This window comes from Rana temporaria, chromosome 1 (genome assembly GCF_905171775.1).
Source record: "Rana temporaria chromosome 1, aRanTem1.1, whole genome shotgun sequence".
NCBI lineage: Eukaryota > Metazoa > Chordata > Amphibia > Anura > Ranidae > Rana > Rana temporaria.
Genome location: NC_053489.1, coordinates 391,649,085 through 391,664,242, shown reverse-complemented (window position 1 = coordinate 391,664,242; position 15,158 = coordinate 391,649,085).

Genomic DNA, 15,158 nt, shown 5'->3' with positions numbered 1-15,158 from the left:
TTGTTCATCATTTTTCAAAAACTATGGTGTGTGAGCAACATTGTTTTTAATGATGAAGTTGGGAAAAACGTCGGTTTTTTTTTTCAAATGCCGAAAAACTACCGTGTGTACGTGGCATCATTCTCTGCAAAATAACAGACCAGAGTGGTTGAAAGATCCGTATAATCTGATGTCTCAGAGAAAATAGTCATTCGGCTTCCAATTATAGGTGGTGATGATGATGATCAACACAAATATTATCTATTCTAGAATAAAAATCGTGTTTTAGAATAATAATAATCACGTTCTTTGGGGTTTAAAACCCTCCAAACATCTACCAATTGGGTTTTATGTAATTTTACATCCGAAAGGTTCCTACAAGAGATATTAAAATGCCCACATTATGTATCCAATAAAGGGTCCATGGGCATGTTGATATTTCATGCTAGATTTTGCTTAGGGTGTTACCATTCTAGCAGTTTGGACAATATGCGAATGAGAAAGGTTGATTGTTTAGTATTTGGGCATTATATAGTTACAAGGTACACTGCTTCCCAACCACCGTGCCCCTAAGAAATAAACTACCATGGTCCTAATTTGTTCTATTATAAATAATGTGTTCCTGTGAAAAGCCAATGGCAACACCTTTTGCCTTATTAGCATCTGATAGACTGTAATACCAAACAGGATATTGCATAGAATTTATACGAGTTAATATACAGTGAGTTGTGTTTCTTTCAAAGACACAATAGACACGTTGTAGTTCTCTTAATAGCTGATGTCGTTTGCCCAAGGTATTCAGTCCCCTAACCATAGGCGTGCGCACAGGGTGTGCCCAGGCACACCCTAATTACCCCGTGTGCATTAGTGTTATCGCTCTGTATAGCAACAGGAACATGGGAAAGATCTCCCTCTTATCGTCTCTGCCATAAGAGAAGCGTTTATGCTCTTCTATTTTGCTGTGCTAGCGGGGAGATCAATGTGCCGGGCAATGCTGTATCCTGGCTTAGGCCAGCACTTTGCAGGGGGGCAGCATGGAAAGAGTCCACGCCGGCTTGCGCTACATTAGATGGAGTAAGGGAGGGTTATAACCTGTGTCGGTTTATTTTATTTTTACCATCCCTGTCCCATTGCAGAAATTTCCCATTACTTCCTGCCCCATAGCCAAACAGGAAGTGAGGCAAACTATGCAAATTAAGGCAATCCACTGCCCCCCAGGCCCTCAGAACTAATGCCCCCACTTGAAAATTTCAGGGCGGGTCTTAAACAGCAACGGGTGTGGCCTTGACAGAAAGCGGTGGGTCATATTTAAATTAGGGGGGTCACGAGTTTAGTCAGGCCTAGGGCAGCACAAAACCTAAATACTCTACTGGTGTCGGGGTCATTTATTTATATATATATATATATATATATATATATATATATATATATAATGTAGATGCATACACATGCATGTGTGTTTGAGCTTAAGGGTGCACACTGTGGCTGTTCTATTAAAACATTCCATGGTCGGTGGACTCTATGAATTCTGTTAAAACGTGTAGTGTTTGACTCGGATTGCCCCAGTATGAAGTTTAAAATTTGAACGTTTGACAGGTCTTCATCTTTAACCATCTCCGTTATCCCCTGCAAGTGGACATTATTCCTCCTTTTCTCTAAATCTTCCATCTTCTATAATGCTGCTCTGTTGGCTGTTGTTAACTTTGCTACTTTTTCTTGAAGCTCCTTAATCTCTTTTTGAGTATGTTGTCGCTGTTCAATATCTTTAACATGCGAGAGGAGGTGGGATAGGTCGGTGCGAACAGCAGACATCTCTCTTAAATGGATTTTTCTAAGTTTTGAAACATGCCTGCCAGTTCTTGCTTCAAACTCTGCATAAGCGATGGTATTTTTGAATTCTGCTCCTCGCAGCATTTGGAGCCAGAGAGATGTAGTCAAACTCCAATTAGAGGCAGCATGTAAAGATGGCGATCTACTGCCCCTTGAGTGCCAGGTCTGCTCATTCTATCTGATCTCGCTGTTTTTTTTATTTTTTTATCTGAAGCTCTGTCCCCTGTCAAATATTTTATCACTGGGCTTGTATGCTGTAGCTGTTGTTTCTGCTTCAAAATTAGGTGGCCTTTTGGAATGTCCTTTAGAATTTTTATCTGACAGCAATGCTTGTGAGAGAGCGGGATGTAGCTAAATGGGTCGGCATGTTACCCCGTTTTTTCCTTTTTTCTCCTATCCTTTTTTCTCCTATCCTTTTTTCCTCCTCATTAAAACCAGGTTTTGGTGCTTTTGGCAGTGTGGGCAGGTACCAAGTCCTGCTGGAAAATGAAGTCCGCATCCCCATAGAGCTCGTCTGCGGAAGGAAGCATGATGTGCTCCAAATTCTCCTGGTAGATGGCTGCGTTGACCCTGGACTTAATGAAGCACAGTGGACCAACACCAGCAGATGACATGGCTCCTCAAATCAACACAGACTGGAAACTTCACACTGGACTTCAAGCATCTTGCAGTGTGTGCCTCTCCATTCTTCCTCCATACTCTGGGTCATTGGTTTCCAAATGAGATGCAAAATTTGCTCTCATCAGAAAAGAGGACTTTGGACCACTGAGCAACAGACCAGGTCTGTTTTTCTTTAGTGCAGGTAAGACGCTGACGTTGTGTGTTATTCAGGAGTGGCTTGACAAGAGGAATATGACATTTAAAGCCCATGCCCAGGATCCGTCTGTGTGTGGTGGCTCTTGATGGCTACTGACTCCAGCCTCAGTCTACTCCTTGTGAATTCCCCAACACTTTTGAATGGCCTTTTCCTGACAATCCTCTCCAGGCTGCGGTCATCCCTGCTGCTTGTGCACCTTTTTTTCTTCCAAACTTTTCCCTTCCACATAACTTTCTATTAATGTGCTTTAATACAGCACTTTGGGAAGATCCAACTTTTTTTGCAACTACCTTTTCAGGCTTTCCCTCCTTATGGAGGTGTCAATGATGGTTTTCTGCACCACTGTCAGGTCAGCAGTCTTCCCCATGATTGTGATTCCTACTGAACCAGACTGAGAGACCATTTAAAGGCTCAGGAATCCTTTGCAGGTGTTATTGCGTAATTAGCTGATTAAAGTGGGATACTTTGAGCCTAGAATATTGCACCTTTTCACAATATTCTAATTTCTGACATTTGTGTCTGCATTTAATAATGATATAGGTCTATAATTTGAACATTTGGTGTTATCTTTACCTTCTTTTGCTATTATGGTGATTGATGCCAATAGAGCCTCTCTACTCCATCTCGTATCTTATTCTCAGTCCATTCATATATGTACACAATTTTGGGGTCAGATTTTCTTTGAACCTTTTTAAATATTGTGTCGTGTACCCATCTGGGCCTGGGCTTTTCCCTGGTGCAGATTCTTTTAATGCCTGATTATTTTCCTCTACAGTTTATTGGTGATTCAAGAGATATTGCTTTCTCCTCTGTTATCCTAGATTTTTTTTAGATATTCCTTTTATCCTCTCTTTTTGACCCCCCTTCCCCGTTTCTCCCTGTCTTACTGAGTATAGTTGTTCATAGAAGTCTCTAAAGACTACTGCTATATCCTTTGTGTTATGAACCATTTCTCCCTTTTTATTTTGTATTCTTTCTATAAAATAATTGTTTGTTTTCTTAACATCCTTGCCAAGCACCTACTGTTTTTATTTCCCCCTCTGTATCTTTCTTTAGCAACTTTGTTAAAAGTTTTCCTTATTTCCTATTCTAGTCATTCCTTCAACTCATCTTTGTATTACTAATTCTTGTATTAATTCCTGATCTTGCCCTCTCCCTTTTTTATGTCTTTGTTCAAGGAGGCATATTTCCTCTATTAGTAGTTCCCTCTTTTATTTTTTTTCCTTTTCTTCCTTTCTCCTGGCTCCCAGTGAGATCAGGATCCCCCTAATGTAGGCCTTATGGGCCCTCCCACTGGGTATCATCCCTGATCCCACTGGTTCCATTCAAGCTAAAATATTGTTCTAATTCTTTTTTTATTATCTCCTCTCCTTGTTTATCCAAGAGCTCTTCATTTAACCTCCAGGAATATACTTGATTCTGAGTTTCTGGTATTTTTAGTACCATAGTCATGGGTGCATGATCCGATATTGCAGGGGAGTAGAAAGTAAAGTCTTGTGTCCTGGGATGTTGTATTCTCCATATATCCACTAACTGGTGGTAATATAGTTTCTGTCTTATAGCCTTCAACCGTACGTTCCTTGTCCCCTGCACCCGGGACGTACTATCTTGTTTAGGATCCATACAAAAGTTCAGGTCCTCCGCTATGAACACTTTTCCTCTTTTAAATTCCGACAGTTTATCCAGGACTCCCTTCAGATATTAAAATATATCAAACTGAAACTAAAAAGTCCAAATGATAAAACCGTGCTTGTTTAACCACTTCCTTACTGGGCACATATACCCCTTCCTGACCAGGTGAAATTTCAGCTTGTGGCACTGCATCAGTTTAACTGACAATTGCGCAATCGTGCGACGTGGCTCCCAAACAAAATTGGCGTCCTTTTTTCCCCACAAATAGAGCTTTCTTTTGGTGGTATTTGATCGCCTCTGTAGTTTTTATTTTTTGCGCTATAAACAAAAATAGAGCGACAATTTTGAAAAAAAAAACAATTTTTTACTTGTTGCTATAATAAATAGCCCAATTTTTTTTTAAAAAACATTTTTTTTCTCAGTCTAGGCGATACGTATTCTACATATTTTTGGGGAAAAAAATTGCAAGAAGCGTCTGGTTTGCGCAAAAGTTATTGCGCTTACAAAATAGGGGACATAATTATTTTTTATTTTTTTTTACTACTAATGGCGGCGATCAGCATTTTTTTCGTGACTGCGACATTATGGCGGTCACATCGGACACTTTTGACATATTTTTGGCGCCATTCACATTTATACAGCGATCAGTGCTATAAATATGCACTAATTACTGTATAAATGTGACTGGCATTGAAGGGGTTAACACTAGGGGTGAGGAAGGGGTTAAATGTGTACCCTAAATTGTGTTCTTACTGTAGGGGGAGGGGGGGTGACTGGGGGAGGTGACCGATCTGTGTCCCTATGTACAAGGGACACAGATCGGTCTCCTCTGTCCCCTGACAGGACATGGATCTCTGTGTTTACACATAGAGCTCCACGTCTTGTCCCTGTAGCCGCCGATCCCGAGTCCCTGGCGGACATCACGGCCGTCAGGCACTCGCATCGGCATCTCAGCGATGCGGCGAGCGCGCGCCGCCGTCGGACACGCGCGCCGTCTTTTTACGGCCTATTAGGGATTCAGAACCACCCCGCGGCCGTATAAAGTCGTACGGCCGTCGGGTAGTGGTTAAAGCGGTAGTTCACCCTCCTTAAGAACAATGCAGCATAAAATCTGGCATAGTAGCGCGAGCTACACTATGCCGCTCTTAATTTTTTTATCCTGGTACTCACGGTTATATCGTGCATTGACGATTCCGTCTGCCACGGGGAATGGGCGTTCCTAGCAAGAGGGAGGGTGATTGACGGCCGGCTCTGGCACGTCACGCTCCCCGAAGACAGCCGGAGTAGGTCTCGGCTCTTCACGGCGCCTGCGCACAGGCTATGCGCAGGCGCCGTGAAGAGCCAAGCCTATTTCGGCTATTTCCGGAGAAGCGTGACGTGCCACGGCCGGCCGTCAATCACCTTCCCTGTCCATAGGAACGCCCATTCCCCGGAATCTTCTATGTACGCTATAACAGTGAGTACGGGGAAAAAAAAAAATTAAGACCGGCATAGTGTAGCTTGCGCTACTATGCCGGATTTAATGCTAGAGGGAAAATTTTTTTTTTTTTTTTTATATATAGGGTGAACCCCCGCTTTAAGTTGGTTAAATGCCCAACTGCATTAAAGCATTTGCGTGATGACGATGCAACAAAGATATTCAACAGTGATGGGTGCTTGAACAATAGGTATGTGATGGATCCTACAACTGCTCCCAATCTTCACCACAAGTGAGGCACACTTCCCTTTGGGGTACAAACTCACCAGAAGGTCAATAAAAATTAGCCTTAAGAGGTAACTGTCACTGGAACATCCGTCAGCATGGGTTAATACTCCATATGCATATATAAAGACAAGAAGGCACCAACATAGTGTAATCCCATTTTTATTGGATAAAAGAGTACCCCTTTAGCACATTAAGCAAACCCCTGCTCCAAATGCACATACCGTCGGTATCGTCACTCGATTGAATTTAACAGAGGCCCTCTGTTGAAGTCAATCGAGTGACGAAACCGGTCAGGGCAGGACTACTACGGCGATTCGTAAACCGGAAGTGACGAGTGCGCTCTACCGTTGGTTTACTCAGACCAGGAAGGAGTTTGAGCGCTGTGGCAACAACACGCAAGCTTCTGGGGACTTAGTTACCATTCGGAGACACTCTGGGCCATATTCCCGTAGATTTTGGGCGGGCGTCGCGTAAGCCATTTACACTCCGCCGCCCCAACCTACAGGAGCAAGTGCTGTATTCCCCAAGCACTTGCTCCGTAGTTTGGGGCGGCGTAGTGTAATTGGCCGGCGTATCCCCGCGTAACCCCAAGGGGGCGGCTTGTATTTAAATTAAGCGTGCCCCCGTTTCGTGCGAACTGCGAATGCCCCGGGCTAAAAATAGCCCAGTGCGCATGCTCCAGTTCTCGGCGTAAAGTCGTATTCAAGAACGACTTAGTAAAACGACGTACCCGACGGGAAAAGACGACGCGGACCCGACGCCATACTTAACATGATGTACGTGGGACTGGCGTAAGGTTACCCCCTCATATAGCAGGGGTAACCTTACGCAAACTACGTTAGCGACGGTTACGTGACGCGATTTTGCCTGGGAATCGGCGTATCAGGCTTATTTGCATAAACAAATGAGACCTGAACGCAAACGCCACCTAGCGGCCGGCGGCGAATTACATTTAGGATCCGACAGTGTAAGTGACTTACACTGGTCGAATCCTAGCCTAAATCCGGCGTATCTTGTTTTGTGATTAAAAAATAATGATACGCCGGCGGGAAATTCAATTTACGCCGGTGTATCCGTAGATACACCGGCGTAACTTGTTTGAGAATATGGCCCTCTAACTTTATTATACACTCATAAACTTTATACTGAAGGTACGTGCATTTGGAGAGGGGGTTTGCTTAATGTGCTAAAGGGGTACTCTTTTATCTAATAAAAACGGGATTACACTATGTTGGTGCCTTCTTGTCTTTATATATGACGGATGTTCCAGTGACAGTTACCTCTTAAGGCTAATTTGTATTGACCTTCTGGTGAGTTTGTACCCCAAAGGGAAGTGTGCCTCACTTGTGGTGAAGATTGGGAGCAGGTGTAGGATCCATCACATACCTATTGTTCAAGCACCCATCACTGTTGAATATCTTTGTTGCATCGTCATCACGCAAATGCTTTAATGCAGTTGGGCATTTAACCAACTTAAACAAGCGCTGTTTTATCATTTGGACTTTTTAGTTTCAGTTTGATATATTTTAATTTCTATGTGCTCTACGAGTTTTTGACTTTTGGACTTTAAATAGCTGCTTTTATTGCCATATCCTTTTGAAAAAATAGTGTTACTGGCTGCTTTATTGTGTTCATCCATCCTTCTGACAAATTGTCAGCTCAGAGACATCCTGTTTTTTGGCGCTGACACATGCATCTAGGCCATTTTTGCACCTTTTGGTCACTCCCTTCAGATATACCGTTGGATTTCTATTGAGGCAATATAAATTTGCTAATGTGCATTCCATTCCCATCAACTTCCCCCTTAAAAAGAGATACCTTCCCTCCAGGACAGTTATTCTGTTCTCCAAATCCCTCTTCTTATGCCTTGTTTGTCATAGAGTCTCCATAATACCAAGTTGGAAGTTGACGGGAATACAACCTCACACCAGTTTCATGGGACAGGTGTGTCTCTTGTAAATAGACTACTCCTGCCCCATGATGCTCAATCTCTTTTAAAATGTTGTGCCTTTTTGTAGGCGTATTCAAACCTTGTACATTATACATCAAAAATGTAACAGTAGTCTTGGTACACTAATATAGTTTGGCACCTGATTTTCACAGAGATGGGTTGTTTGTATTCTTCGTGGTGTCTCTTTTCCCTTCCCCCTCCTGACTCGTGGTTGAAATCCTCCTCCATTTTCCCTCCATGAGCTATATTTTATTAAATTATTTTCTGGGGTGTTACTCTAACCATGGCCTCCATTGCCTATCCCTCTGCTGCCCCCCTCTCACTGGGGGGTGGAGGGGGGGGAGGGAACAACAGCTCACTCCCCGGGTTACTTTTTTTTCAAATTTTTTTTTCATCTTATATCTTTTTTTGTGTCTTCAACTTGTGTCTTTGTCCTTCTCCTCATCTTTATTTCTTTGTCCACTCTGGTATATCCACCTTTTGGTATTCCAATTTCTTTACAAAAATCTTTAAAGTCCTCTGGATATCTTAGTCTCCCAAATCTGTCATCTTTCTGGGCAACCAAGGATGCCGGGAGCCCCCAACTATATTTGATGTTAGCTGTTGAGCCAATAATGGCTTAAGGGATCTTCTTCTCACCAATGTCTCTACTGATAGATCTGTAAAGATTTGAAGATCGATTCCTCTGTATTTTAAAGGTGGCCGGTCTCTTAATCTCTTCCATATCTCGGCCTTCTCTTCATACATCTGGAATCTAAATATAGTGTCACATGGTATTTCTGCATTCAGATGTGGAGGTTTCCTGATCCTATGTATTCGATCTATTTTGAATTCTTGTTCAGCCACTTTGTCCAATAGGGGGGTTAAATATTTCCCTCATTGTTTTTTTTTTAATTCCTCCCCTCTCTCCTCTGGGACTCCTGCTTTGATTTTCTTGGTTTTCTATTTTGTATATTATTTCCCTCTGGCTAATTTGTACATTTTTGATTTGTGTTTTAGCTCTTGTATTTCAAGTGCTTGTTTATCATTATTATCCTCTGTATCCTCCACCCTCTTAAAAAGGTGTCCCAGATCTGCTTGCATTGTTGCGATTTCCGTCTTAAAGGAATTTTCGAGCCTTCTTTCCAGGCCTTCAAACATTTCCACTATTTCTAATTTGGCTGGCATTTGATCTTGTATATTTTGTTCTCCTATGCCGGATTCACTCTCCATCATGGTGTTTGCCTTCGCTTTTTCCTGTTCTTCTTCCATTTTTTTTTCCCGCCAGCTTTTTTTTTCTTTAGTTACCTGTGATTTTCCAGGTATAGGGCTTGTAGGATTGCTTTCTTTTGTTAGATATTTTTGTATGTGGCTCGTATTCAAATTTTCCCTTGATGTTTTAGGTGCTGTTGCTTTTGTAGATCTCGTACTCCTATTAAAGGGTCACTAAAGGAATTTTTTTTTTAATCTAAATAGCTTCCTTTACCTTACTGCAGTCCTGGTTTCATGTCCTCACTGTTTGTTTTTGCTTTGAAGTAGCTGTAATTCTGCTGTGATCTCCACACTTCCTGCTTGTCTGGCTCCTTATAACCATGGTACTGGGAGCTTTCTCACGGTGGTCTAAGGCAGTGTTTCTCAACTCCAGTCCTCAAGGCGCCCCAACAGGTCATGTTTTCAGGATTTCCCTCAGATGAATCGGCTGTGGTAAGAACTTAGGCAGTGAAACTGATCAAATCACCTGTGCAAAATAATGGAAAGCCAGAAAACATGACCTGTTGGGGCGCCTCAAGGACTGGAGTTGAGAAACACTGGTCTAAGCTGTCATTACTGTGTGTCTAAAACTTCCCAGAACCAATCAGATTTATTTTAAAAACAAAACACTGCCCTGGATTTGTTTGTTTTTGTTCTGTGTGTCTCTCTACTTCACAGAAACATGAAGCCAGTTTAAAAGTGAAAGTGAAACTAGAGGCACATTATATGATTGATTTTTATCTACTTTTAATCATTTTTAAAAGGAAGCAGTTAACTTTTATGTCTCTATACCCTGTAAACAGTCATTTCAGCAAAAAAAATTCCTTTAGTGACCCTTTAAGAAAATAAGATAAAAAATAAATGAAAATAAAGCGCATAAGAGGGTTCCACCCGAGAGGCGGAGTGAGGGAAGATGAAGGTTTGGATTAAATTAATATTTTTCACACATTAAGTGTATCCCACAGCAAAATTAAACTGATTGTTGTAGGTGCTAACCTCTCCCCCTGTTGTTCTCCTTCTATACCCCCGGGCAGGGGGGGGGGGGGGGGGGTTATGACTGCTCCTCCAGGTACGACTGTCCCGTCCTCTGTGTCAAAGATCACTCCGCCGGCTCACTTCTCCGTTACTACAGTGCACCATGGACAGCGTCCTGGGGTGTCCCGGGGGCCTCATGGGGTTGTCGCTGCTCGGTCTCCAGCATTTCCCCGGTCTCTCACACTGCTTCGCACCAACCCATTAACCCGGAGCCTCTCAGCCGTTCACTCCAGCGCCAGTCAGGCTCCTCCCCCAGCTCATCCACGTATCCCTGACAGCCGGCCTGAAAAAAAACATTTTTTAAAAAAACTTTAAAACAGATACCAAACAAACTTAAAAACATTTTTTAAAATTATCAGTCGCTGAAAATTGGAAATTCGAAAATTCAGAATTCTAAAAAAAAATTGAAAAAAACTTTAAACAGACGGCAAACAAACTTTAAAACATTCACAAGGCCTCGTATATCTAACAATGAAGTCACTGAAAATCGAAAATTCAAACATTCTAAAATTGGAAATTTAAAAATTCTAAATTTGAACATTTGAAATTTGGGAAACTCAACTTCGAAAATTCTGAATTTGAAAATTCGAAATGCAAAGATTCTGAAATCCGAAAATCGGAAATTTGAAAATTCTGAATTCAGAAATTCGAAAATTTGAATTGTAAAACTTTAACCACTTCAGATCCGCGCTATAGACAAAAGACGTCCGCAGCGCGGACCTGAAGTGCCGGGTGGACGTCCTGTGTTTACCTGGCTCCCGCGCGCCTCTGTGAGCGCGCATCGGGGGGAAAAACTGTGTTGGCCGTGTCCCTTGGACACAGCCAATCACAGATCGTGCTGAATGGCCAATCACAGCGGCCATTCAGCACTCGATCTAGCCGTCCAATGGGAGATGATCTCAAATGTAAACATATGAGATCATCTCTCATCGCCGGCTTTCTCTCCTCACACACAGACAGCGTGTGAGGAGAGAGAGAGATCTTTGTCAAAAAAAAAAGTGAGTGAAAGAAAAAAAAAACGTTAAATCAGTGCCCCCAGTGCCACCTGCCAGTGCATTCTCGCCAGTGCCACCTGCCCCTGCCATCAGTGCAATCTGCCATCAGTGCTACCTGCCAGTGCAATCTGCCATCAGTGCCACCTGCCAGCGCAATCTGCCATCTGCCCGTGCCATCTGCCTGTGCCATCTCCCCGTGCCATTTGCCGTCAGTGACACCTGTCAGTGTCATCAGTGGCACGTGTCAGTGTCATCAACAACAATGGCTAAATGATCATTTTCAGTCGAGGAGGCGTACAAAATTCTTGCGGCCGATGTGAGCAACGGGGAGCTTCCGATTCGGATTCCTCCGCAAATTCAGACGCCGAATCTGACATTAACTACGAGCCGGTAGTTAGCAGTGGAACAGAGACATCCGAGGAGGAGGGGGAGGAAGAGAAGGAAGAGGAAGAAGAGGAGGAGGAGGAGGGTCCGCCCGTCAGACGAAGGCGTATTGCTGAGGAGGCAGTGCCATCCACCAGCACCGTGGTGCCATCCACCAGCACCCGTGTTTCATCCACCAGAACCGCTGTGCCATCCACCAGAACCGCAATACCTCGGCAAGCAAGGTCACGTACCAGTAGGTCCCATGCCAGCCTTCCCTATTCCCTTCAGAACCCCTTGTGGCTTCCTCCTAATTCAGGAGAAACCAACATTCCCCCTTTCACTGCCCAGCCAGGAGTCCAGATGGACACAGAAAATTTTGCCCCGATTGATTTTTTCAATCTAATTTTTACTGACGACATGCTTGCCTCAATTGTGGCCCAGTCCAATCTTTATGCCGAACAATTTATATCAAGTAATCCAACGTCCTATTATGCCCGTCCCTTCGAGTGGAGACCTGTAACAGTGGAGGAATTAAAACATTTTTTGGGCCTCGTATTCTGTATGGGACTAAACCATAAAAACCAAATACGTTCATATTGGTCAAAACGCCCCATCTATCACATGCCCATCTTTTCCTCAAAAATGCCCAGGTCCAGATATCAAATGATCATGAGATTCCTACACTACAATGACAATACCCAGTGCCCTCCCCGAGATGACCCAAATTTTGACAAACTTTATAAAATTCGGCCACTACTTGATTATTTTTCTGAAATTTTCCCCCAGTTGTTTACCCCGGACCAAAACATATGCGTGGATGAGTCCCTTATAAAATTTTCTGGCAGGCTCGGCATAAAACAATTTATTCCCTCCAAAAGGGCCCGCTATGGGGTGAAGCTATATAAATTGTGCGACCGAGCCACAGGGTATACGTATGCCTTCAATGTATACGAAGGAAAGGACAGCCAGCTACACCCCTCTAATTGCCCAGACTACGTAGGAACCAGCGGGAAAATTGTTTGGCAACTCCTAAACCCACTCATGGAGAAAGGATACCACTTGTATGTGGACAATTTCTATACAAGTTTGCCCCTGTTCCGAAACCTTTATAGAAAGAAGACACCAGCATGCGGCACCGTACGGTCGAACCGGAAGGGCTTTCCTCAAAGCCTTGTCACCAAAAAATTTAAAAAAGGGGAGACAGCGAGTTTACGCAATGAGGAAGTTCTGGCCGTGAAATGGAGGGACAAAAGGGATGTGTACGTGCTTTCTACCATCCACAACAACACATTCGTTACGATCAGGAGGAGGAATGGGCAAATCCGGAAACCAAAATGTATTCAAGATTACAATAAGTTAATGGGGGGTGTCGACTTGAACGACCAGATGCTGGAACCCTACCTTTCCACAAGAAGATCATACCAGTGGTACAAGAAAGTTTCCATTTATTTGTTTAATTTGGCCATGTACAACACTTATATAATCTATCGGAAATCGACTCCAAGACCCAAATCCTACCTTTACTACCAGGAGGAAACCACTGCCCTTTTATACCCCAGCAACCCACCAGCAAACATTCGATCCGATGTGGTTAGCCGACTTTACGAGCGCCACTTTCCAGATAGAGTCCCTCCCAGACCAACAGGCCAAAAACGCCAAAAGAAATGCCGGGTGTGCTCCAAAGGAGGAGTGAGAAGAAACACCACTTATTATTGTGCCCAATGCCCTTCCCAACCAGGCCTCTGTGTAGTTGACTGTTTCCGCCTTTACCATTCCTCACTAAATTATTAGTCCCTTCCTGCCATTTACCTTCATACCCCTTATACCTCTGCTTATGACCCTGGCTTGTTATTTGACCACGATTTTGCCTACCGATTTTGTTTATACCTCTGCCTGATCTGGAACTGACCCTGGACTGTTATTTGACCACGCTTATGCCTACGGATTCTGTTTATACCTCTGCCTGATCTGGAACTGACCTTGGACTGTTTGACCATTCTTTTTGCCTGCCTCTTGAACTGATCTTTTACCCTGCCAGTGGACTAGTGGGATTCATAGCACAGGGGTTTCACATATGTGAGGGGCTCCAGAATTATTTTTCTGGATGAAGAAAACTATTGTTTGTTTTCTCATTCTAGATTAGTATCTGGTTGCCCGGAGGCTTCAAAGAGATTTGGGTGGGAGAAGCCTCTACCCCTGTCCCCATTCTGTCCTGAACGAGGCCCTACTTCTGCCTGCTGCCTGTAGGACCTATGCCATCATGCCTGTTTTGACTATGGACAATATCTGTCAGGGACCTGCCAATAGGCTCTGGCGTGCACGCATGCGCACACATACTAATGGTCATAATCAAAACCAGTCACCTATTCATGTGCGCAGGCGCGCCTCACATGCACACGGATATGTGCCAAATGCGCGCATCTGCGCGCCAAATATGCGCGAGCATGTGCCTACTACACGTGCACGATGGCGGGAAAGCGTGCGTGCTCGTTGATGCGCGATTGGCGCCACTCAGCCTTTAAAAAGCTAGCAGCTGCAGTGACACTTTGCTGTCTGATCTGCAGCGTTGTATCAGTGAAATCTGTGACCTGTTGTAACCTGTTACCTCAAACCGACCCGGCTCCGTCTGACCATCCGACCCTCTCCACTCCGACCCCTGGCTTGCTCTGACTCCGCTCTGCTCTCCTGCCCACCGTTACCAGACCCTGTGCCTGAATCTGACTACGCTTGCTTAACCCACCTGATTATCTGCTTACCCGGTTTGCTTCACCAGCTTCTGCTATCCAGTGCCTGTCCCAGCTCCAGAGACGCTGTCTCCTGCAACCACCGTCCCGAAGGACCACCAACCGTGCCGAGCTGCTATCATCACCAGGCACTCCTACCTCGCCGTGCTCCCGAGCTTGCTGTCCCAACTCCAGCAGCTCCAGAGCCGGGGCTGTAAGAGAGGCCTCCTCCTGCAAACTAGGCTCTGGCTACAAGGTACGTTCCAGTACATAACAGTATCAGACAGCCATGACAGAGCCTGCAGGAGTAACCCCTGCCTTGGAGGAGATCTGCAAACATCTGGCATCCCTCACAGAAGCAGTAAAGAACCTACAGCAAGGCTATTTAAGACTAGAGGGACAAGTACAAAGTTTGTCTGCTCCCGGCGACACAGCTTCTACATCTACTGCCAGGACCGCATCTGCCGCCTCTGCTCCCTCGGTAGTAATGCTTCCACCCGAACCAAGAGTTCCAGTACCAGAAAGATTTGCGGGAGACCGAGCTAAATTCTGGGCCTTCCGTAGTGCCTGCCAGCTTTATTTTGCCTTGCAACCACGGACTTTTTCTTTAGAGGCCACCAAAGTGTGATTTGTGGTCTCTCTACTACAAGGTGAACCTCAGACCTGGGCCCATCGGCTGCTCGAAGAAAACGGTGACCAGACGCAGACCCTGTTCGCCTTCTTTGAGGCCATGGCTCAGTTATACGATGACCCACAACGAGCGGCCACTGCTGAGTCTGCCCTGCTCGCGCTCCAGCAAGGTCGCAGAGCGGCCGAGGACTACGTCACAGACTTTAGACGCTGGAGCGCAGATACTTTTTGGAACGATGCGGCTCTACGGCACCAGTTCCGCCTG